The sequence below is a fragment of the Cupressus sempervirens genome, chromosome 9 (genome assembly GCF_028749045.1).
Source record: "Cupressus sempervirens isolate cs-2001-9-10 chromosome 9, ASM2874904v1, whole genome shotgun sequence".
In the NCBI taxonomy this organism is placed as follows: Eukaryota; Viridiplantae; Streptophyta; class Pinopsida; order Cupressales; family Cupressaceae; genus Cupressus; species Cupressus sempervirens.
In genome coordinates this window covers 780,685,491-780,711,663 of record NC_143126.1, presented here as the reverse complement: position 1 = coordinate 780,711,663, position 26,173 = coordinate 780,685,491, and the positions used below count along the sequence as shown (strand labels likewise).

The window sequence follows — 26,173 nt, the reverse complement described above, 5'->3', positions numbered from 1 at the left end:
TGATCATTTCCGATCTCTGAATTTAATTTTCAGATCTGCATATTTTATTATTTCAGTCTCTGCAATTTCTTCGCATTATTTTTCGGAATTTTTTGGCTATCAGGCTAGTAGGAGAGATTTTTTGCAAGACAAGATTGGAGCTTGCTGGTGCAAATCAGATATTTGCATCATATTCAGAAGGTCAAAAAACCCCCATATCGACTTTTGTTTCACCAAAATTGGACCTCTGAGGTGAAACTTAGAGTTATTTGATTTTTGGAGGCGTGACGGTGGCGATTTAGGAAAAATAATAACAAAGGTGATTTTCAAACAGTGATATCTCCCTCATACAGACTCTTTTTTGTGAGCAATTTTTTTTGTTTTGGAGTAGAATTTCGTGATCTACACATTGGTGCAGGATGTTTGAGCTCTCTATTCTTGAATTTTTCAACAAGTCGCTAATTCCGATTTTTGCCACTTCAAATGCTCAGTATAGGCTTATTTGGACACTTTTAATCAGGTTCTGTTTTTTTTGAAAGTGCATTTTTTTTTTGTACTTTCTAGATCTGCAATCAGATTATAGGCTTCTGTGGACAAAAATACTACTTTTAGAAATAGGCCATAAATTGGCTATTATAATCGCACTAAGTATAAAAAGTGCCAAAATCTTTCATTAGGGGGGTTTATTGATTGATCTCATGGAGTCTTGTCACATATGTCAGTCTAGTAGAAGACCTAAGTTGACATCGAGGAACTATAAAAAATGGAGTGCATTAATCATTGATCCTCTAAGAAGAGAACATATGGAAGTGTTTCTTTATCTATCTTCAAAGATATTGCCACCTAATCCTACTTTCAGATATCTTTCTCATCTTTTTCACTTTATGCATAGAAGTATGACTGAGGAATCTTTTGCACCTCTTAGTATAACAAGTTTTCCTCATGACGTTTGGATGGCTGTTTGGGAAGCATATGGAGATCCACGAGTCCCTCCATTTCCAGAGGACATTCTATCTTTAGTCGCTTCAATAATGGTTCCTCCAACTCCAGATGAGATCCTACCTCTTGATGCTCCTATTGATTCTACTGATCCAATTCCAGCAACAGATGCTCCTGATTCAATGCAACAGGTATTACCATGTCTTCCTACTTCAGCTTCGTGGGATGACTTCCTACTAGACATTGTAGGGCTGTTCGTGGAGTCTCACATTGAAGATGTGGGAGACATCATTGATGACATCAATCTTCTCTTTGTTGAGGAGACTTCTTCACTCGTTGCGAGGGCACACTCTAATCCTCTACCACTTGATTGTTTTGACATGCTTGTGGTTTCTTTACAGCAGATGGAGAAGGACTCTTTCACTTATGAGGAGTCATATCAGTCTGTGGAGATTGTATTCTAGTTTCTTTAGACATCATATTTTTAAAGATTCTTCCTATCAGTTGGGAAGCGTTCTCTACAACACCTATGACACCATTTCTTCCCACAAGGAGGAACATTTATTTAGCTTTCATGGTGCAACTTCTTTAGTCATCAAGGAGCTTCTATCATGGGTGTGCATCCATCATTGAGGGGAGGCGACATTGCTTCCCTTCCTCCATCTTCCTATACGAATGCTTCATCATCTTTGGAGTTTGATTCAGTTTCATCCATGGACATGGTACCTTGTTTGCCAACTTATTTTGGGCTTTCACCAGATTGGTTCATGGCATCTTCATTTATCAAGGACTTGTCGACATCTGAGCAGATTTCAGAGGCACCATCCACACCATACTACATCTGGATTCCTCTTCCATCTTCCTATCCATAGTGGGAAGCATACTTGCACCTATACTTGGTGTATCTTCTTCCTAGAGGGAGAAACATTGTTTGTCGGCATTGTATTTTCTTCTGTCTTTAGACACTTATCATTCCGAGATCCTTCACTAAGGGGGGAATTTCATCGAGGGATTCACTATTTTATAAGCATGATGTATGTCGTAATGGTGGGGGGGGGGGGGGGGGGGTCTTGATTACTCCATCCATACATGCATCTTTCTTTATTATACATATCTGTCTTTTTGGGGGAGGGTTTTTCTTATGAGGTTTTCCCTCTTTCTCTGTTTGCAGAAAGATTTCATTGCATTGCATTTGTACTTGGGTACCTAACATGGCCTAGCAGTCGGGACCCATTATGCATTTCATCATAGCTTTTGTGCGCTTAAGTGCATTCCCCTAAGTTGCACTTAGGGGGGGTGTTAGTGTAAATAATAATTATTTACACTTAAGTTTACTTAGGATAAATGCATTATTTTATTATTTATTAGGTTAGACACCTAGGAGTTTACGTACTCATATGAGTTGTCATGATGACAACACAGGAGTAAGCAACTCCAATTTAGCACATGGTGTCTACAATACTGGAGTTTGCATAAACAACTGAATCGTCATGTAGACAACACAACTGTTCGCACTATTATTTTAGCACATGGTGTCTACAACATAATTTTGCTTGACACACCTTTGTAGGCTTATCCTCTCATCATCTCACTAACTCCTGTGCTTACTGGAGGATAATCCACACCTGGTGGACATGTGCCTGGTTCTAAGACTTATCATGTTGCTAACTCCTAGGCATTGTAGATGCATCATAAAGGCCTTTATATGTAGGCACCTCTAGTGTACTATACAATGGAATTGAATATCATATTGTTATTTCGATCATACTTTGTTGGTCTTTTGTGTTAGTTATTGTGCTTCTTGGTCTTGGGTGAATCTTGCCCTAAGGCAAATTCTTACACTTGTAACTGCCTCTAAGAAAGGATCCTGATGATCATCCCAATCCACTGGACCCAATTCTGTTCCATCCATTGTATCAGAATCTTCTCTTAGCACATTTTCATCATCTTCCAGCTGATCGGGATATCAAGGCCTCTCCATTTGATTGCCCTCATCATGTTTACTGACAATCTTGAGAAAGCTAGCTTTCTCACATGAAAGTCATTCCATGCATTGGCCCAAAAATCTTCTATAGTAGGAATATGTTTGAATGTGTTTTTGTGGGACGCCTTGATAAGACCATTAGGATCAAATTTCTGTTTTGCTCTATACCATCCTAAATGATATCTCTCTAACTCTTTCTCTGAAGCTGCAAAGGCGACAGGATTGGGGCAAGTATCATTGCTTATTCCAAATGAGAAGATAATCCTTGTCTGTTTCATCATCTTGTCATAATGCTCAAGTTGTCTAGCCAACTCCATCAAAACTATCTTATCGGGTGGGTACCTTGGAAGTCTCTTGGGACAAATTGAACTTCCTGCGACTCTACTGTATGTGAATTGCAGAAATTGGATGAACCAACTCCCATATTTCGTAACTTTGCTTCCACTTCCAATGAGAGCCTCCTAGCAGGTGTCCCTTGTAATATCCATACCGTCTTCATGGCAAAGGCGTCATAAAACATCTTATAATCTTTGGTGTTGTGCAAATGAAGCGGTGGATAGCACTCATGCACCAAACATTGTCCCGACCCATTACCAATTACTCCTAAAGCCTTAAGTCCGGGATTTTCATATAGTCTCGTAATCAGATAGAAAAGATAGGATCCATATAGAATTGCTTTTGATTTTGCACTGTCCTAAGTTGCAACTATAGATTTTCACTTATAATTCTAGCCCAATCAAATTTTCTCTTTCCATTTTCAATTTCATTAATAAAATAGTACATCCAGTTCTCGAATTGCATACCTTGAGCCATGCCCATGATTCAGTTGAGAAGCACAATTAAATCGTCGTACTTTGGTTTGAAATCTGACTTGGTGAGCTTTGACAACTTGGTGACTCCCTTCTTGCCTTCGTGTAACCAATTCTGCTTTAGATGAATGAAGTAGGCCTCCTGGTTACCCTGAAAGAATTTGGTTTTTTGATCCATCGTTACCACCGTCACGCCTCTATGCTGGGGAATATTGAATACTTCTTTGACCACTTGTTCATTGATGTTAGCCAACACTCTCTTGCTTGCATCAAAAATGATGGACTTGGTCACAATATCAAATCGGAATGCACATTTCATTACCAATTTTGGACAAGGCAAGGTAGGAGGGAAAGCTGTTGCGTATTCTGTTCCTGTAGATCTTCGCCATGGGGGATTGTCCTTCAATCTATCCTTCAACTGTACCATGTTCACTGTGCCGATATTGGTATCACTTATTCGCCTCACTTTCGAGAAGAAGGTGGTCTTAGGCATCATGTCTTCCTTGTCTTTTTTGATATTTGTTCCCTTTGGGTTTTTGCTTGCACTAACATCTACCATCCTAAACACTTGTTTCCGCCCCTTCGTTCTAAATGATATGGACTACACTTATCAATCTCCAACCTTCTTTGCATCGATGGAATCTAGCTTATTTCTGCCTTTTCAAATCCTATCTCTACACTTATCAATCTCCAAACTTCAATCCTAGGGGTGGGACTACCACTTATTCTTGCCTCTTTGTTACCTTAGGATGGACCACACTTATATCTCCCAACTTCAAACCTAGGGTGGTCTAGTGTATTTCTGCCTCTTCAAGTGTCCTATCATGAAATCTACACTTATATCTCCCACCTTCAGCCTATCAATGGAAATGATGAAGTAGGGGATGAAAAGTGCAAGAAGAAGATAAGGGAAACGAACCAAGCGAGAACAAGGAATAGAATCCGCCTTTAAAACCAATCTTCACTTTTAAAAATGAATGTAAATTTTACCTTAAATTTGCCTTTACCAATAATTGGGTCTCTTCACATTCAGATCGGATCTCGGAAATTTCAATCATCCTCCAAAATATGATGCCCTAGCAAATGAATTGCTTGCAAAATCTGCTTATGCCATTGAATTTTGACCTTCTTGCCAAAATCACCCAAAATGAAGGAAATTGCTACCCTAGAGCAAAAAAATCTGCTCTAAATCAGAATTTTGGTTCTCAAAATTTGCCCAAAATTGCCAAAATTCAAACCTTAAATCGCTTTGCCTCTTCACTAAACAATATCGCCATAGTTGGAATAAGCCGTTGCCAAGGAGGTGGAAAGAATGAATGAGGAAATAAGAGGGGGGAAGACCCTCCTTATACCAAACTTTTGCCTCCTTGAATAGGGCCGACCTGCCTGGAGGGAAACAAAATTTAAGTTAGTCCCGCAATTAATGGCCTAGATTTAAATGAAACATTAAATTGACTTAGCCCTATAGTGAAATTGGTCCATTTAATTGCTAGTTTGATCGAAATTTGCAAAATAGAAACAAGGTAAGGTTAGGAAATGTCAAAATTTTCATTTAACAATGCTTTGGTAATTAAAATATCATTAAAATCAAATCTAGCAAGCCAAAATCGATTTTTAGATCCAAATTACCAATTTCCTTTAACATTTCTAAAATCCTCTAGGCAAAATTTCAACCAAATTAATGCGATTTTGCAATTTAATTTAATTTCAATCTTGCAATGCAATTTCAATTTTTTAACAAAATAAATCCTTTTCCTGGCAGTCAAAATTCAAACTCCAATTTCAATTTCACTATCAAAAATTTCCTTTTCAATAAAAAAATTCAAGCTTTTCCAAAATGACTAAATCAGACAAATTCATTTTGAAAATGCTCAAGCTTATACAATTATTTCAAATTTTCAAAAAAATCCATCTAAGTCCAAAATTTGCAAATTTATCCTACTAGATATCGTTTTAACCATCAAAAAAATGTTGTCATTGAATTTTGTTTGGCCTAAGGACAAAGTTACATGTTTCGGAAAAATCAAGTTTCTCACTGGGTGAAAAATAAACGAAATCAAACCCCTCCTCTTGGCCTGAAGGTGTCCAAGGTGTGAAATTATCAATTCAAAACCTTTGGACAACTCCAAACTTGCTAAGGCAACTAAAAAAAATTCCCAAAAAATTCGCGAAAATTGCCAAGGCGTGCCCGAAAAAGGGGATCCTCAAAAAGTTTTGGTGCGATGATGTGAAAACCTCACAACAGTATGGTCACATGAAGGTTGAATGTCGGAAGCACTTAGCTACCCTATTTAAGCAATCTCGTTCTCAGCCCACAACGAACAGTGTAGAGCAGACATAATTTGCCTTTTATGCCTTTTGACATCTTTGTGCTCAGGATAGATTAACCATTAAGGGAGGGTATTACGATAATAGATAGTTTATATTGTTTCTGTTTAGTAACTAATGGTTATCTATTGTAATCTCCTATAATTATTAGAATGTTTCTAATATCTAGTTTTTTGTTTCTAGAATAGAATGTTTCTATTCTTTACGATTATTTCCTAAGGAAACATCGTTCAGTCTCTTGTATAAATTTATCTCTTGATCACTGTTAATATCAAGCAAAATTTTTTCAATTACTTTGTAATATGTACAATGTGCAATGACGACAATATATTCAGTTTCAGCTTTGGAAAGTGTAACAGGTTTCCAATTCTTGCTTAACCATGCGACTAATTTGTTGCCCAAAAAGAAGGCTCCCCTACTAGTATTACATTTGTCATCTAAACGACCTGTATAGTCACCATTTGTATATGTGTCAAGTGAAAATTGATCATTATGTGGATACCATAGTCCAAATTCAAGAGTATCCTGCAAATTTTGAAAATTTGCTTAACAACGTTGACATGAGAGACTTTAGGTGAGCCCTGAAACCTTGCAACCATACACACTGCCTTGATAATATCTGGTCTAGATGTTGTGAGATAAAGTAGACTACCAATCATTGATTTGTATTGAGTCTGATCTGTTGTGGTGATTCATCGCCTTTACCAAGCTTACAATCAGTAATCGTAGGAGTACTAATAGGTTTGCTAGAATCCATTTGAAATTTCTTAAAACATTTCTTTTGAATATTTAGTTTGAGATAGGAAAAGTACATTATTGAAATGAAAACTTAAAAAACCAAGAAAGTATGAGAGCTCTCCTAACATTGACATTTCAAAGTCTAATTGCATTTGATTAGCAAAATCTTGACATATTTTGTCATTACCCCCAAATATGATATCATCAACATAGACAACCACAACAAAGATTTGATCACTAATAGTCTTGCAATATATGTTACTACCTACATTACCTCTATGAAAACCTGGTTGAAGAAGATGCTGATCAAGCCTGGAATACAAAGTCCTTGGTGCTTTTTTAAGGCCATATAGGTTCTTTTTAAGTCTGCAAACACAACCTTCCTTTCTTGTACAAACAAAACCCGCAAACTGTTCCATAAAAACTTCCTCCTCTAAATAACCATTCATAATGGCTGATTTAACATCCATTTGCCAAACTTTAAATTTTTATATGTTGAAAATGATAGAAACATATGAATGGCTTCTAGTTTGGCTACATGAGTAAATGTTTCTTCAAAGTCTACTCCTTTAATCTATGCATAGCCTTTACAAACCAATCTAGCTTTATTACCAGCAATTTTACCATTCTGGTTGAGCTTATTTTTAAATAGTCATTTTGCACCAATTACATTTTTATCAATTGATCGTGGAACAAACTCCCAAGTTTGATTCTTATCAATTTGTGCCAACTCCTCTTTCATTGCTTTAATCCAACATTCACCAGTTAAGTTTACCACATCCTCCTCCTTGTCCTCCTCAACATCTAGCAAGACAATTCTAGATATATCTTGGACGGTCATATCCAAGTTAGGAGTCTCGGGTAATACATCCCACAACTTCTCTAGCGCCTTATATCTTGGATCCTTGCGTGACAGGAGGCGCCAGTTATTGTGAATAAATACCAAGTCCTTTGCGTTCTTTGAACCCAATCGGTTACACTTCACTGAGTGGATAAAGGAGGATGTACTTTGATTCCACTCAGCAGCAGAAGAGCTCGCAACCTAGAGAGACAACCAACACAATTTAAAAAAATTATAAATTGTAATTTTACAATACAGTAGGAATTTAAGAGTGCTAATTCTACACGCTAAGTGGCCATAAGAAAAGGAAAAAAACCTTAAATACATACTTGTGACGAGCTTAATGGCAAGAGGTTGGAGGTACATGTAATTTTGCCTATGTAAGTACCACCATCCAATGGCATCCATTCTACTTTGGTCATTGATTGCATCAAGGGTTGCATTTTTGCCTGAGACAAAATCTACAAACTCTCTTCTAACATTCGATGCCACATTAGGATCACCAAAGAGCCTGCTAAATGCCCTCTTATACCCATTAGCAACCTTAGGATCTCTATATGGTGCCACTCTACCAAGAATAGAAAGTATCTCACTGCTATAATACCTAGGAGAAAGTGCATATGCCAGGAGGTGTAAAGGTGTAGTCATCTTGTTCCAGCGATGTAGGACAATTTCACCTTATTGTACAAGGTTTCCGTTTCCTCAAGATCTCGCTCTCTCCTCTGAATGACCTAGGATGTCAAATGATGTACATGTAAGTTATCTTGATGCAGTGTTAATGTTACATCCCAAATTTTGCACTAAAATTTTAAACTGATTATAGCCATTGAATCAATTATTTCTTCATGATTGTGTGAAAATGAGTTAGTTAATATAGCCGTTGTTTATTTCTTTATAACAATGTGAAATTGAGTTAGTTAATTATAGCCGTTGTTTATATTTTCATGATCACGTGAAATTGAGTTAGTTAATTTTAGTCGTTGTATCGATTTAATTATCATATGAAAGTAAGTAAATTATAGCCGTTGTATCAATGTATTCAGGATTATGTGAAATTGAGTGAGTTAATTATAGCCATTGAACATATATGATGAGCATTTAAAGTTAGTTATTTTGACATTGATGAAATCCCTAACGGTCACTTGATGATTTTGAATTAGCAAGTTATAAATCTTGAATTGATGTCTTGGCGAGAATGTTGTTTTGAATGATTATAGGAAGAAGATTGAACAGAGAGGGGAAGCATTGTGAAACAGGGTCATCGGAAAGGGATGGTTGAATAGCTCAGTCATTAGAATAGGCAGGTTTGACCTAAAACCATCTTGGCAAGGTTACTAGGACTTGGCAACATATTTCATGGTGGAACCACATGAGCTATAAAGTGAAACGTTATAATAGAATAGTGTAAAATAAACATAAGATCTTACCTTTAAGAATTATTAAATATTAATATGATTTAAATATTATTTTTCATTCTCAGATATGATCATATGTAAATAATAATAAAATGACACCATTACATTAAAAATATTAATCCAACGATGCCACCTTATTATTATGTACATACAAGCATAGATGAGAAAATAAAACAATAATAAAATAATATTGATTATTTAAAACCATTCATCTTCTTTTCCTTCTCATTTTTCCCTCCTTTCTTTTCTTTAAAGCCAATTTGAATAGCTTTCAATTTGAATCTTGTAACCGATGGTAGCCGTAGAGACAGGCTTAACCTTTATTATGGTCTTTCGGCATTCTGTCTTTTATTCTTCCTCGGCTTTCCTAATCTTTCAGCATTTTGAGTTCTTTGTTAGCTGTTTCGTAAAGACTGAACCTAGTTCAGATAGTATTTTCACCTTGAATCCAATCATTATCATCTTCTGCAAGCCACTGAGCTAGATAGACAGGTTGATACATGATCTGATTTAGGACTTATAAGATTATGACTTAATCCTAACAATCAGATATAATGTCCCGATCCAGGCAGTAAATGCGTGGCTACGTTTCTTAAATCGTTGAAATTACAGAGAAGAAGATTATTGAATCTAATACAGATGAATTTTAACCAATTTATGTACAATTAAATAATGCTTTAACAAAAGCAAATTAAAGTAATTGAAAAATGCATAAAAGAACATCACATAATTGATAGAAAGGGAGATGAGAAAAGAGGCACAACACGATTTGATCTCGGAGTTCGCCCTGTCAGGACTACGTCTCCGGGTCCAACTCCAACTGGTGGACCGATTCGATTAACTCCAATCAAGTACAAAGTTCTACAGGACCAATCCCTTGCAGAACATTAGCATAACATTGCTCCGATGTTCGGGACTAAAAACATGTCCTCCAGAAATTCTTCTCTCCTCTTCAACAATATTCGTCCTTCTAGTTTCAGAATAATTCCTCACCAAATTCTCTATGCTCAAAATGAACCTACCCCCCTCCTTTTATACAAAAAAATTGCCTAAAAATGACCTATAACCAATTAAATTAAAAACAGGCCCCTTTAACAAAAACATTTCTGAAATACCCCTTCTGTCTTTTATAATTTTGGCATTATAACAATTTTAGGGGGTAAAAATATTAATAAAATAAAAAATAACACCTATTTTAATAGGTGGGCGGTCGGTAGTTTCAACTTAATTAAAACATTTGTCATTTATATTTTAAATTCACTAACCGCCGCAACGGTGGCATACCGTTTTAGCAAATGGCCGGTTGGGGGTTCCAACCCCGCCAGCGGCATTTTTTTAAAATAGAAAATGCAGCTAACAAACTTCAAATAAAAGAAGCCGCCCATAGCTATTAAGAATGATGCGTGGCCTAATGGCAAAGAGAAAAAGTGAGAAATGTGAGGTTCAAGGTTCAAACCTCCTCAACCAATTTTTAAACAACCAAATTCGCATGAAGGAGCTTGAGGTGCCATGTGGCACTATTTTATTTGCACACATCTTTGACATGTGTCATCACTTGAGCTACTGATATCATGATGACGTCATCACTATTACATTTTGCCTCCAAAATTCAAATTGTCATAACTTCTTCATACGAGCTCCGTTTTTGATGAAACGAATGCCGTTGGAAAGCTTTCGTCGGGCTCTTCATTTTGAAATCCATTGTTGACCATTTTTGAGATGGTCTAATTTCGCCCCTTATCTAGCCCTCTAGTCCGCCTGTTGACCTGAACTTTGACCGAGTGTAACTTTTGCATACAAGCTCCTTTTTCGCCTGTTCAAGTTGCATCGGGTTCCATTCTCTGAGCTCTTTATAGTGATGCTGAATTTGAGAGATTATGAGACTGTTGAATTTTTGGCCTTTTGGATCTACCTGGATCAATACAAGTGCGGGTTCATCTTAGAAATTGGTGATAGAGAGAGTCACGTAAGATATTCTAACTTGTGTAATTCGTTTATGTTTTCCTTTGGTATTATGAATGCAGAACTTAATCCTTGAGCCGGCTGAATAGTTTGTGAAAGTAAGACCCGATTTGCATATAAGCATGTTGTACTTCATTATAAAGTTTGTCGTCTTCTTTGTGGTATACGACTTGATAAATGCTTGAACCTTGTCATATTCTTTTAAAGTTTCTCGTGTTCTTGAAAAGTCTGCTGATTGTCCTCTTACAGTAACGTTGCAATGACTTATATTTAAATCTGACGTTTTCCTTCATATATCCGAATGTGTAAAATTATCTGATTTTTCTTTTAAGAAAGTTATCTTCTCAAGTAAAATCAATTACATCCTATTATAAATTTAATAGCTGAGATTGAGATGGTGAACTCAAAACACCAAGGAGTTCACTAGGTAAAATGCCAGAATAAGGTGAAAAAGGTGTAAAATATATGTATGAAGTTAATTTGAAGGCACCAAGGAATCACCAGCTTGATGGCCTAAATTTGGTGAGGAGGTGTAGATGTATCTGTAAGACAAGAATGATATCAGAATCAAATAAATAATAAAATAAATATTACATTAGCTCATGCAAGTTCCACTTGTGAAATAAGTTGTCGAGCCGAGTGGTGGAGATCGGGTTGTAAACCCACAATTTGAAATTCTTGGCCAGGGTGGAATTAGGTAGATTTGCCGGAACAAGTGATCTATGTTGTTGTCCAGACGCTTCAGTTATTTTGTCAAATAACTGTTGGGACCTCAACCCACTTGGATACTTTGATGGCTGGATTAATGAACATCCCAAGCCCGACCTCAGGGTAGGGAGGGTCGTTCTATTAAATTAGAATATGTGGGGATAAGTAATGGTCCACAGTTGGGAGCTTAAGCCCATGTCAATGCTTCTCTCTCACCAAAGCCAGGGCTTGGACAACCAATAAAAGAAGCTCCTCAATATTCACCGTATGATCATTTCACCTTTGAATGTTTAGTTATTTTATTCCAAGATGAAAGTTACTTAGTTTTTAATTAGCTTTTACAAATAACTTTATTTAAATTAGATATTTCTTTTCAAGAACATTTGTTACTTAATTTTAGTTGAATAATTTAGAAGTAGTTAAATGATTACATCTGATATTTACTTTCAGCTGATTAAGTTAGTTAATTATTATCTTCTCATTATGAATTCTTGGTAAATTTAGTATTGTAAATGGGTTTTTAATTCAGTTTTAACAACCATTGGAAATTTTAGTCATGTGAATTAGGAAATCAGTTTATTTCTAGATTGAACACGATTAGGAAAATTGGTATGTTACAGTTAATAACTTAATTAAAATAAAAGATAAAAATCTCTCAATAAACAAGGATAAAGTATTGTATAAAAATTTAAACTTACCAATTTCATTCTTTCTAGCATGGCATCCATGGCATCATATATGTTCCCAAAACAAGGCTCATTAGTGTTGGCAAACCGAAGCCTAGACATGATGGTCTCGGTGAGTTCTAATACATATCCAATTTTAGCGCTTTCTGTATCAACTTGCTTCCATCCACCCTATTTGTTGCTAATAACCATTTGGGACAATGCTTCTTTCATCCTCATAAGTCGTCTAAGGACGATTGTGTGTGAAGCAAACCTTGTTTCAACAACTAATTACCATGTTAATTCCAATTGTAAGTTAATATAATAACACATTTCAATTATCAAAGATTCATATATGTAAACAACACAAAAAACTAAAAAGTTAAAAGTTAAAAACGTTTTATTCAATTATGTAAAGTATGACACAAAATGATAAATGAAGCTAAATAAAGTTTAAAATTTACCTTAAATAATTCCAAGTGGGAGAAATTTTTGAAAATTGCTTGTGACATATGGTGGTTTGTCACAAACATTTGGATCTCCTCACCCTCCTAATACACTTTTTTCACCCATTCAATTTGGGTGCCAATTGCTTTCATCACCAAGTGCAAGGAGTGGACGGTGCATGGTGTCCAAAATATATGATCATTTCGTGCTTCTACCAAAGCACCAAACTTTAGCATTGTCCATTATTACTTGGACAACATTGTCAACTCCCACAGACTCTATGGATTCAATGAGAAGTTGGGCAGTTAAATTTGCATCCTTTATCTGCCCTTCACAATCAACCACCTTCAAAAACATTGCTCCTTTGGGGTAGACATCAATCACATTTGTTAATGGATAGTTTTTGCAATCTTTCGATCCATCAGAGACAATGCTCAACCCCGTTTGGATCCAAGAATCTCTTATTAGTTTGAGGAGGTTTTCTACATTCTTTCTCTCAGCATGCAATATGGTGGTTTTCAACTTTTCATATCTAGGGGATCGGTAATCACGAGGTGCTTCATTTATTGCTTGCACCATCTCTCTCTAGTAAGGTGATCTCACTAGATTGAATAAAATACCATTTGTAATGAGGCAATGCCCAACCTTTATGTTAGCAATTTCTCTCTTTTCATTTTGAAATGCATTATCTAATGGGCCTCTCTTGCGGGATGAGGGTATTTCTATTTCATCTTCATCCGTAGATGGGGTAGGTAGGAAGGGATGTTGTTTAGTGGTTGTTTGAGGGGTTGGTGTTGGTGGTTTTTGCTTTCATCTATCTTTTTTACCCTTTGACACTAACCTATTAGCTTTTTGTTGTTCTTTTAACATGCCTGCTATTTGAGAAGACAACAACCCGTTTTTACTTCCCTCTGGGGGCCCCTCACACATGCTAATCCCTTGACCTGCTATTTAACCCGGTAATATGAGCTTCTATATTGGCTTTGGCAAAAATTGCATTTCCAAATTTATCCTCCCCCTCCAACACATTGCTCAATTCTTGTTGTTTACTTCCACAAAGGAGAGCTTTTATCAATTTTAAATCTTTGGGATCCCTACCCACCCATTGAACTTTGACTACTCATTCTATGATTATTGCAATCTATAAAAAAATAAAATAAAAAAATTTCAGAACTTGATAAAAAATTAGAACAATAAAAAAACTAAAAGCAAACTTGGAAAGAAGCAAAAGGAAAGATCAAATGCATACTTGGAACACTCAACACTGATTATTTGAAGGATTTGAGACTCCACAAACAATCTCTACAACCTTCTCTTCAAACTTGCAAAATGGCCACGCCAAAATGAGAGAGCAAAATGAGAAAGCAAATGAGAGATTAGATGAATGAAAAGTCTCTAATATGCCTTCCTTTAGGATTCGAAGAATTTTTTAAATAAAAAAACTCATTTTTCTTTGTTTTTTTGATCACTTGATGGCCGCACAAGCCGTGGGTCTTCCCGGATTCGCCCAGGTCTGTGGCGGGTCCAGGCAGGGTCCCTATTTGGGACTCTGGGTGCGCATGGGTCCGTGCTTGCAGACCCACAGTCCCAAACAGGGACTTTGCCCGGACCTGCAGCAGACCCAGGCTCGAATCTAGACCTGAACCCAAGCTCCAGGGTCCGAACCCAGTAACGTAGATTATTGCACTTGATTTTGATTTTTTAATTTCACAGCCTTGATCATTAAAGTTTACTGAATATCCATGGTTACATAACTTACTAACACTTAACATATTTTATTTTAATTCATCAACAAACCAGACATTTAACGTAGATTATTTCACTTGATTTTGATTTTTTAATTTCACAGCCTTGATCATTAAAGTTTACTGAATATCCATGGTTACACAACTGACTAACACTTAACATATTTTATTTAAATTCATCAACAAACCAGACATTGTTTACTTCCAGCATATCTTTTATATTTAAAGAACCTTTACCTTGAATTGGCACTGTAGATTTGTCACCTAACTTTACTGGACCACCATTCCAATCTGCAAATGTAGGGAACTTGCTCTTGTCTTCTGTCATATGATTTGAGCATCCATTGTTAACAATCGACAAGTTCTCTTTGGTAGCATCCAAAGCTGTAATCACAAGTGATTTGTATTCCTTTTTCATCCAGATTTTTCTTTCTGATTAGTCAACTTGTTTCTTGAATTAACATTATTCAATTGACAAGTCTTTGCAATGTGTCTTGAATTTTGACATTTGAATCAAACCAAGTTAAAATTCTTCAAGAGACCAAAAGAAAATCGGTCTTACAAAGCTCATTTTCCATTTTGATACAACCTTGCAATTCACTCCTTTATGACCAAAATAATTACAGAAGTTACAATAGCCATAAAATGAGTTTGTTCTTCAACAAAACCATCTCTTTACTTCCGAGTTCATTTCATTTACCGCATTATTTGAACTTTCAACTTTCTCAAAACAAACTCCAGTTTTGATGCTACAATTACGTTGTTGAACCAACATATCACTAAACATTTCAAAACTCTTCACAAACTTTACTTGCTTATCAGGTATAAAGTTGAGCTTCTTAATTTCATTTCTTAGACCAACGATTTCACTGTCTAACTTGAAGCAATTTTCAGTTTTAACAGTGCTCAGAATTTATAACATCTAGTTTCCTCAAGTTTGATTTTCAAATTTGTTATATGGCATCACATAGCAGTGCTTCTACGGGACTGATTTTGTAATTTGTATTGTATTGTTGCTTTAGCTTCAGCTATGCCATGTTCTCTATTTGGTACTGCTGCTGCTGTTTGTATTACAACTACATCATGTACTCTGTTTTGTGTCTCTAGCTGATCTTATAGCAGTCTTTAACTGCAACTTTGGAACATGCATTTTTTCAATAAAAAAAAAAACTTCTATTTTGTCTTCGTTATCTTTTGAACGTTCATTACTTTAAATAACTTTCTTCAATCGGCTGATTTCTTTTAAAGCACATACTAATTCTGCCTGAAGGTCAACTTCATCTTCTGCATTGCTGATCAATTAATCACTATCATTAGAATCCGTTGAACAAGGTCCTAAAGCCATAAACACTGTTTCATAATCATCATAATCACAACTGCCAAAACTATCATTTTTAATAACCAAACTGTTCTTTTCTTAACAAATTTCTTTGACTTGTGATTGGATGATTTCTTTTTAAAAAACTTCTTCATCACTATTAGAATTAGGACACCCAGCAGCAAAGTGACCATTTTTACCATAACCAAACAAATTTTTTAGGTGATTTCTTCTTATTAAATTTTTTAAACCTTTTTATCAGATTTGCTAATTGCTTCTCTAAGTCTTTTGTCTCTGAACTTTCTACCTTTCCCTTTTTAGTAGTTTTGAAACTGACTTTTCTTTTTATCTCTGTTTCGCCTACCAATCTCATTTCATATGCTGTTAGTATGCCATGTATCTCATATATTGTAAGTTTTATCAAATCCCTAGCTTCTTCAATAGCAGATATTTTAGCATTATATCTAGGAGGCAAAGATTGCAAAACGTTTTGAACAACTGTTGGTTCTTCCACTTTTTCATATGACTGTTCTTTTGGCCTCTCCTTTGGAGGGCTTATAGAGACAACTTGATGGTCTCGCGTCCTTTTGCAATTTGAGGTAGTTAATTTGGGGGAAGACCAAGTGATGATCTTTAATGCACTTAAGACTTCTCACCTTCATTTCTTTTATAGAGGTTTGGAGGTGAAGAATTTGTCCTCATTACACTTATCTTGGGGTTAAGTTCTTCAGGCCCCATTTTGGCATGAGACCTACCCTTAAGCCATATATCAACTGGGGTAGGGTTCTTTGGTTCTCCTCGAGAGAGTGTTTTCAAAACCACTTTTAGGACACCTTGTCCAAGATGGCACTTATGGTTACTCTTATCAGACTCACTATTCTCTATGGGTCAGTTATGTGGGGGTCTTCTCTTTTGGATTTTGATTGGACTTCTGCTAGCCAGGTTCAAATTCTTCTTCTCTAGCGCATCATAAGGTGCAAGTAGTTCATCTCACACAACATTATTCTTGCAGAGTTTGGGGCTTTCCCTTAGAATCTTGAGGCCATATTTGATCTGGTTTTGTTACTTCATTGCCTTTGGGGATTTTGCGATTTGGTCAAGGGATGTCACATGTATCCTTTCCTCGCTTATTGCTCATTGGAGTCTATTCCCGCGTTAGTGTCTTTTGGTTGGGCTCTTGGTTGGTTTGCTGAGACCTTGGCCATCCTTGGGTCTATTGGTGTGCCAGAGAAAATATCTACAAGCATTTCATCCACACCATCTAGGTTAAACCCCATAGGGTCTTTTGTTCTAAGATGGCTTTCTATGTGGAACACTTTTTGGAGTTGAAGGATGGACTTATTGCCCACCCTTTCTACTTAATCTACCACTAATCTCTTTCTCTTCAAATCCCCCTAGGATCCTTGTGGGCTCTCATCGACTTTGTTTTGAGATAGACCATCAGATTGAGAGAGAGCACATTATTGTGAAGTTTTCACATCATCGCCCCAAAATTTTTGGGGACCCCCTTTTTTTTGATCGCCTTGGAATTAATTTTTTGAAGTTGTCCAAAAATTTCCGATTTTAGAAAATTTTATGCCGTGGATGCCTTCGGGTCAAGAGGGAGGAGGTTAAATTTATTTTTCACTTGGTCTTAGCTCGATTTTCCAGAACTGACAATTTTATCTTTAGGCCGAACAAGTTTCAAAGACGACATTTTTTCGATGGTTGGAACAATATTCGGTAGGATAAATTTACAAATTTTTGGACTTAGATGATTTATTTTGAAAATTGGATGTAATTGTATAATCTTGAGCATTATTTCAAAATAAAAAATCTTTTTAGATTTAATTGTTTTGGAAAATTTTTAATTTTTTTGGTGAAAAGAAAATTTTGTGATAGTGAAAGTAAATTGGAAAAGTCGATTTTGAATGCTAGAAAAATGATTTATTTTTGGTAAAAATTTTTAATTGCATTGCAAAATCGAAATGGACTTAATTGCAAAATTTGCATTAAATTGGGTAAAATTGCCTTGAAAATTTTAAAAATATTTAAAGAGATTGGTAAATTAAAATTGAAAAATCAATATTAGCTTTGCTAAATCCGATTTTAAATGATATTTTAATTACCAAAACGTCATTAAATGAAAATTTTAACATCTCCAAGGCTTTCTTAATTTTATTTTGCAATTTTGGTCCTAACCGGCAATTAAATATGCTAATTTCACTATGGAAGAGGTAATTTTAATGATGCATTTAAATTTGAACCATGAATGGTGGCCTAATTTAATTTTTTGTCTCTCCCAGGGCAAGTCGGCCAGCTTGGAGGATTAGTGAAATGTTGGTATAAGAGAGGCTCCCCCCTCTTTCATTTCTCATTCCAGCTTCCTCCTCCTCATGTGTTGGGAGAAATTTGTGGAGAGGCAATTTCCAGCCTAGGCGATTTTCTTCTTGGAGCAGATTTTCTTTGCTTGGAGGCATTTTTTCTTCTTCTTCCATCTTGGGCGAATTTTTGCCCTAGCTGATTTTGAGGCAAATTAAAATTTTTCTTGCTTGGGCGAATTTTGTGGAGGCCTAATTTTTGGGTGAATTTAGTGGAGGATTGATTTTTTTTTTCCTAGCAAAGGGGCTTCGATTTTATATCAGATCTGTTCATGGGTAGCGAGCTAGGTTTTTGAGGCATGTGTTAGCATCTAGGGTTTTGGCACCTCCATTGTGGACTGTTTTGGGCAGCATTTGATTCATTTTCAGATCTGATCCTTTGGCGTCAATTCCAGTCTTCATAAGGCAGCAAAATCCATCAACTTGAGCACCTTCATTCTGGGCAATTTGCATGTGCATGTTAGGGTTTTATTGGCGGCAACTTCTAGGCCATTTTGGACAGAATTTGGATAGTGTTTTGGAGGTTTGATTTATATCATTTATGACATTTGAGGGCCTGATTTGACAAGTTTTATTGCAGCACTTCATGCCCTAGCTGGGTCATAACCAAACTCTAGCAATTTTCAATGACATCTTCTACTATTGGCAACTTTTTTGAAGGATATTGAAGGTAGATTTGAGGACATTGTTTTGTGCCCTAGATCAAGTATTTCAATGACAATTTCCAGAATTTGATCAAGTCTGATTTGGACAACATAAGGGCAAATTTTCATACATTTTGTTGCCCTAGACAAGGATTTTTAATAAGCATTTTCAGTATTTGCATAAGGTGGACAGAATTCCAAGGTCTTATTTCACTTGTCATGACTTCACATTCTTGTTTGGAGGACTAAATTTTCACAGGCTGGACAAATTTCCAAAGGTGTTCTTTGTTGGTAGAAGGACGAACTTCATTCCGTGTTTGGAGGCCGCTTTAAGGGCAAGGTAGACACTCTTGTTCTTGCTTGGTTTTGTTCCTCTTCTCATGCTTGTACTTTTCATCCACCACTTCATCATCCCATCAATAGGTTGGAGTCGGGAGATATAAGTGTAGTTTTCATGATAGGTCACTTGGAGAGGCAGAAATGAGCTAGACCACCCTAGGTATTGGAGAGGGAGTCATAAGTGTAGTTCATCTTAAGGCACAGAGAGGCAGAAATAAGTGGTAGTCCCACCCCTAGGTTGAAGATTGAAGATTGATAAGTGTAGTGATAGAACTTGGCAAGACAGAAATAAGTTAGAATCCATCGATAGAAAGAAGGTTGGAGATTGATAAGGGTAGTCCATATCACTTAGAACGAAGGGGCAAAAATAAGTGTTTAGGATGGTAGATGTTAGTGCAAGCAAGAACTCAAGAGGAACGTATACCAAAAAAAGACAAGGAAGACATGATGTCAAAGATTGCCTTCTTCTCGAAATTGAAGCAAGTCTGTGACACCAATAGTGGCACTATAAACATGATATAGTTGAGAGACAAACGATGGATCAGGCTACCAAGTTCCACCAGGGTAATCAAGATGCCTACTTCACTCTCCTAAAACAGAATTGGGTACATGAAGGCAAGAAGGGAGTCACCAAGGCGTCAAGGTTCACCCGATCAAACTTCAAATCAGAGTATGATGACCTCATTGTGCTGCTCAACTTTGTCATGGACGTCTCCCAAGGTATGCAATTCGAGGATTGGATGTATTACTTTATTGATGAAATTGTAAATGGAAAGGGCAAATTTGATTGGGCTAGAATTATAAGTGAAAATCTAGAATTACAACTTAGGGCAGTGCAAAACTAGAAGCAATTCCACATGGGTTCCTAGCCCTTCTATTTGATTACAAGCTGACAAAGGTTGAAGTGCAAGCTTTGGTGAAGAATGAAATCGGTGAAGGGCGAATTTGATTGAAGATTGCAATTCAAGAAGCCCCGTAATTTCAAGAAAGAGCAGATTAGTAGAAGAGATTTGAAAATATTTGAGGCTAGGCAAGGCCTGGCTATTCGTGCAAGCTAGCTTGGTTGGATTGGAATGGGAAGGTTGGAAGACTAGGAAGGTTAAGGAAGCCAAGGATAATGGGGGAGGTTAAGTTCGATTTCAAGGTAGTGGCCAAGAGCAAGGCTCTCAAGTTGCAAAGAAGTTCACATCCAGGGAAGCCATCGAGGCCAAGGCAAGATTACCCCAGGTGCATGAAGACCTCATCCTTTTAAGGTCAGGACATCAAGTACAAGCGAGTTTAAGTGGCGATGAAAAAGTTTCTAAGGACAAGTTCAAGCATCCAAGGCTTCACCTTATCTCAAGGATTGAATAAATTTATAAGATAAGGTTGATGAGGTGGTACTTTCATGTGCATGCAATCGAATCATACCAAGTGTCTTATGTTCTCATTGGTTGACAAATTATTGTAATTTTCTCATTGGCCCACAAAGTTGGTGCCCTCATGTAATTGGTTGAATAATGTTAACCCTAATTAAGGTTTGTAAGAGATAATCTTGGCTCTTGATTTTTCCTCTTAATCTCGACCATTCATTGTAATTTGGAGCCTCTATATAAGGCCATTTTGCTCTCATTTGTGAAGGAGTTATGCTGTTGAATTGTTGCCAAAATACTATCAAAATTATTCTCTATTCATTGTTGTGGCTTGCATGGTGGATATACATGATCATTTTGGTGTATTGCATGGTTCTTCTCATCTCTCAAATTAAAGTCATGTTGTTAGAGTAGAAGTAGATGGCTAATTGTATGGTGATGTTAGTGAATATTTGATAGGGACATATATACTAGGCCACTAGCATCCTAATGGCTTGTTAGGAAGCCTTGTGTCGTAATCTAGTGCAATCGCCCCTAAGTTATACTTGCATGTCATCTTTCCGCTTGTACTTCAAGTTGGGTTGGAAGATAGGTGTTAGTGTGAAAATCCTTAGAGTATCCCTTAGAATCATCGCACCAATGAAAGTAGCGCCGCTGGTAAGCTTTCATTTGGTTAGATCCCTGTCCATTTCCTAATTTCTCCATCCATAGGAGTAGTAGTAGAGCAATAAGTATTTAGTGGTAGGTGTAGTTGAAAGTGAAAGTGATCAAGGAGAAAAGAACAAGTCAAGCAAGCGAAGTACCACCAAGTTATCTTTGAATGAATAACGTAAGCCCGCCTAGGTGATTACTAGCAAATCACATCGATAACTGAGTTAGTATCCACAGGTGTAAGGAACATTGTTCTCATGTCTTCATGAGTATTAACTTTTCAAGAGAGGAATTGAGGATTTGATATTCCATATCAGGTGTTCAATTGCTATATGTTATGTAGTGGTACAAAATTGACATCAACACACGAGTTGTTAGCTTTGCAGTATTTAGGAGGTTGAGTCCGAGGTGCACTTTATTTTTTGCTGCCCTTTAATATTACAAGATTAGGGGGAGGTTCTATTGTCTCTTCAGTGAGTCACAGTCTCTTTCTACCTTCTTCAGTTACATAGATCAGTGGTGCTTGAAGAATGCCTTGGTCTATATCTTCAGGAAGCCATTAGGCCACACACTTCAGCATTGATATCCAGTGATACCTTAGTCCTCTCTGCTCAACACCTCTTTGTTCACCTGGCCTCACATGACATGTGGTACCAAGCGACAACTTGTCCCTGCCCCTGGTTCCAGGTCTGTGAAGTCTAAGATGGGCTCCTACCAGTAATAATTTCTATCTTCCAAGACTTCTTTGAGGCAGCCCAAAGCCCGTTTAGCTCTCTGGTCTATCGCTTAGTGTTGAAGTTCTTTTGGTTGCTTAGGACCCTTAGTGGGGCTCTCCCCGGCCCCTCTTGTTTTGTTTCTGCTTTGTTGCTTCTTTCGGATACTGTTTGGTATACTTTGCTGTGAGCTGGTCCCCTTTTGTTGTTCATGGCAGTCTTTTTGACCTTTGGCAGTCTTTTGTTGGACATTAATATTTTTATTTATCGAATTTGGAGAAAGCCTTGTAGATTATTCACGAAGTTCTGAATTCCCCACCCTTGGTGTATACATTTTTTTTCCCGCTTTGTCTGACTGCCAATCTTTTGCATCACCTTGTTGAGGGAGTGGATAGTACATCTTGTCTCAGAAACTTTTGTACATTTAGATAGAGACTTTCTTATCAACAAGACTCAGATATATTCCATATTTCAAATAGAATAGCAACCGGTTTTACAGACTTGGTCTTAGACAGCAGTAACAATATTAAACTAGTTGCAAATGGACCCCTAATAACTCTCAATCTATTTTTAAATCTTACAAGGACCTATTGGAATGCTTGAGGAAGCTTGAGTAGGATGCTGATTGTGAGGGTTTTGAAGTGGCACTTATGGTTTAGATGACAATTGAGTATCACACACATGACTGGAGCCTGTATCATATATTGCTCGTTCCGAAAGCACTCTAGAGGATGTAGTCGCTAATGTTAACTCACACAATGTTTTGCTCTCCTTACTTGCTTGATAAACTCACTTTGCTGTGTTGCTAGACAACAACAAAGGAGGAATCGACTTCACCTCTATAGGATGTATTCTCATCCCTTGGCTCAGTTTTAGATCTTGAATTCTGTGTGAAAGTTGGAGTTCAGTCCTGTATGATTCCTTCCAAGGTGTTGTTGGGTCTATTAATCGCAGTGTCCTTCTTAGCCCCTCTTGATATACTGCTCCTGTGTAGTGATGTGATTCAGGTAAGAAACATTGCAGCTGATGCAAGATGCATAATGGTGCTATGACAAACAGTAAAATGTTTGAAAATGATAGGGGCTACATAGTACCACAAGTCTTAGATGCAGGTTTGTGTCTGAATATCCTGAGCATTCGTTGGATGCCAAATCACTATAGAACTTTGATGCCAGAAACCTTGATTCGATCCCCTATAAATATTAAACTCGATCAAGTTGGCCTTGCGGGTAATTTGCCCCAAGGGTGGTTAGTGTGAGTTGGCCCAAGTAGCTTAATTAAAATTCTCATCAATAATTCCATTTATATATAAATTTAGTTTAATATTAAATTAATAAGTTATTGCTTATTTAAATGAAAACTTAGCACAAAAAAGAGTGGGTATTATAAAACAGTGTCACAAGCAAGCAGGTCAGCCAGCTTAGTTCTAGTTTCACACAAAAACCATGCTCGTATCTTTCCTCAAACAAAGTGCTTTCTGCCATACAATTTTGCATTGTACATTACAACTTGTACAATATTTATAGGCATAGCATTGATCATCTCTATGGATACAATGATGATTTTGAAAATGATGTCTGGATCTGTCGCTCCTCACAAACAACCACCTTTACAAATGTTGCTGTTGTAGGGGACATTGCAATGATGTAACATACAGTAATTTAGCAAATAAAAATCTAATTTCCATTTATGGTTGGAATGGAAATGCATTCTTTTTCGCATGACTGTGAAATGCTAGTCAATAACAAATTTACTACTTCCAGATGAACGGAAAGATTAAGCATTTAACAAATGTAACTGCCTTCATATGAAAATGAATATAAGTAAATAACAGATTCTACTGCTTTCACACGAACTTGAATATCAACCAAATAACTGATCTAACAACTTTATCGTTTCAAGGAATACTTAAACAAGAGAGAGGAGAATTACTGTTCTTTCTTCCGATCTGGAAATCATGTATAAGTCTTGGCATAACTAAGAGAGGGAGAGCATTATCAGGTGCTTTACCTCTCAACCATTGACCAGCGGTCCTTCTCTCAACTTCCTATTGGAAGTGGCCCCGCCTACACAAAAGGTGCAAACATAGTGTTAATTAGAACTTACATGATTCATGGTTGGTCACACATTCTAGGTACCTCCTTAACTAGTATGACCCTTCTGACTAGTCATGTATTTCTGGTTCATATGATCTGATGGTCATGTGCATCTTGCAATGTGCCACCTTGGTCAAGGGCTATAAATATGCTAGCAGTAACTTATGCTGCAAGATTTCACCACTGTACTTGTCTTGTGTAGTCCAATTGACTCTCTTGGTATTAACAACCAGCATCAGGCTAGTTGGCATTCTCTGCTGACATTAGTGGTCTTCTGACTTCAAGGGACGGTGACCCCTAAGAAGTAACCTGCTAAGTAGTAATCTATCTTAACAGTCGAAACAACCTCTTGGAGGATGAGCCCTCCCAACAGACAGCTGCTGCTCTTCATCAGATTTAAAATTGAATGGTAATAGATTAACCTTTCTTGTATCTATTGGTTTTCGTTTAATTTTCTTTCCTCTCTGTCTTGTTACAGTTTAGCAATGGCTCTGGATTAAATCCTTGAAGTTTATATTTGATTCAATAAAAGTGCCAATAGAGTGCAAACATAGAATAGAGACAAGTGTCTTTTCCTATCATGCATGGTACTGAATTCTTTGACTGCAGAGTAGTTACAAATCACTTAGGTTTCTTCATTATATATACTTATTAATTGTTTGAACCAGTGTTTCATATTGATTCATACGACTCATGAAATAATAGCAGATTTTTGAGGATGTATTTGCCTATGGCACTCATACTGTTGTTTTCCCACTAGTGAAGATTGTAGTATCGTGCATTAATTATGTACAGATTCAATCAAAGAGACATTGACTGATAATGACATATTTTACATTACTTTGCAGATTCAGTCGAATGTCTTTAACTAATGATGACATACTTCAATCAAATGACACCGACCATAGATGACATTGTTTTGCATTATTCTTATACTGTTTCAATCAAATGATATTGTCTAGAGATGACAGACTTAAGAATTACTATATGCAGATTCTATCAAGGGCATCGACTATTGATGGTACGATTCATGCAATATATATTTCTATCCATAATCGGACATTTATATTTCATTTGATAAGTATTCATAATATAATTAAAATTGAGCAAGGATCAGCTTGCTTGATCAAATAACCAAGATGATTTCCTACGCTTAATGTTTTAGCTGTGATGGATCAATCAACAATCTGTCTACTTGATAAGGAAGACAAAGATGTTTCAAATCAGAGATTTATAAGCCAACCAAATGAGCTAGGATCCTTGAGGATTGATTCAAACTTCTGTCTAGAAAAAAGCTATATGGTAACAAACATGTAATGGTTTGATTGTAGAACTCAAAAATTGAGCAATTGTTGAAAGAGAAGGTGGTAAGACCATATAAATGTTTTGCAGAGCACAATGGTGAATGCGGTTTAGGGAACAACAATCAATTTACAGAGCACGATGCCATGCTTGTTTCTCTAGAAAGAATGAATAGGTTGTAGAACATATAACCCTTCTATGCGAGGAAAATTGAAGAGCATAGCAGCTGAGAGCAGAAAATTAATTTGCTGATATAGAAAAATGGTATAACAATAGTCAGTTGTTAGGTTTTAGGTCCCTTCAAAACCTGTTTGATTCTTAATAAAAAACAATAGATAATACTCATGCCAACAAGAGAGAGAGATCTAGTCTCTTGTTGACAGCTTTTCCCTTCCTCCCTTTTGAAGCATGTAAACTCTTCGAAGAGACACCCAAAATAGTAAAATCATCTTGGTGTGAAAGAAAGAAAGATAGGTAATGACAGAAGAAGAGATTCTTGTTGAATGAGTTTCATAGCACTGATAAGATGTTTTTGGTTTTAATAATGTGCCATGAAGGAAATCCTTCTACAATGATCTCTCCTTGTCATCCTCTTCTGATGCCTGTCCACTCAAATTTTACTTGGTTTCTTCCACCAATATTGGCTGAGTTGGTGGTCATGTACACCTCTTGGCAGTCTTGAGTGTCGTGCCTAATATGAGAAGACTCAGCTCTAAAGGCTGTTACAGTATTAATTTGGAATTCTTCAATCAATGACTATCTTGTTATCAATAGATATAGATAGATAGCTATACCCAAACTCTTCATATATCTATTTTAATATATGATTCTATTAACA

At 36.6% G+C, this 26,173-nt stretch overlaps 1 protein-coding gene across 2 annotated transcripts in view; it reads left to right on the top strand.

The window, feature by feature from the left end:
- Positions 1 to 25,167, top strand: part of LOC149541044 (uncharacterized) — a 62,596-nt gene extending 37,429 nt beyond the window's left edge. Inside the window, exon 2 of one of the 2 annotated variants that reach the window (XR_016356461.1) lies at positions 24,882 to 25,167. The gene's annotated coding sequence lies outside the window, so the exon portion shown is untranslated. Of the gene's footprint in view, positions 1 to 18,163; positions 18,648 to 24,881 lie in introns of those variants that run through there. The other variant, XR_016356463.1, reaches the window with a different exon arrangement.
- The last annotated feature ends 1,006 nt before the right edge of the window (positions 25,168 to 26,173 follow it).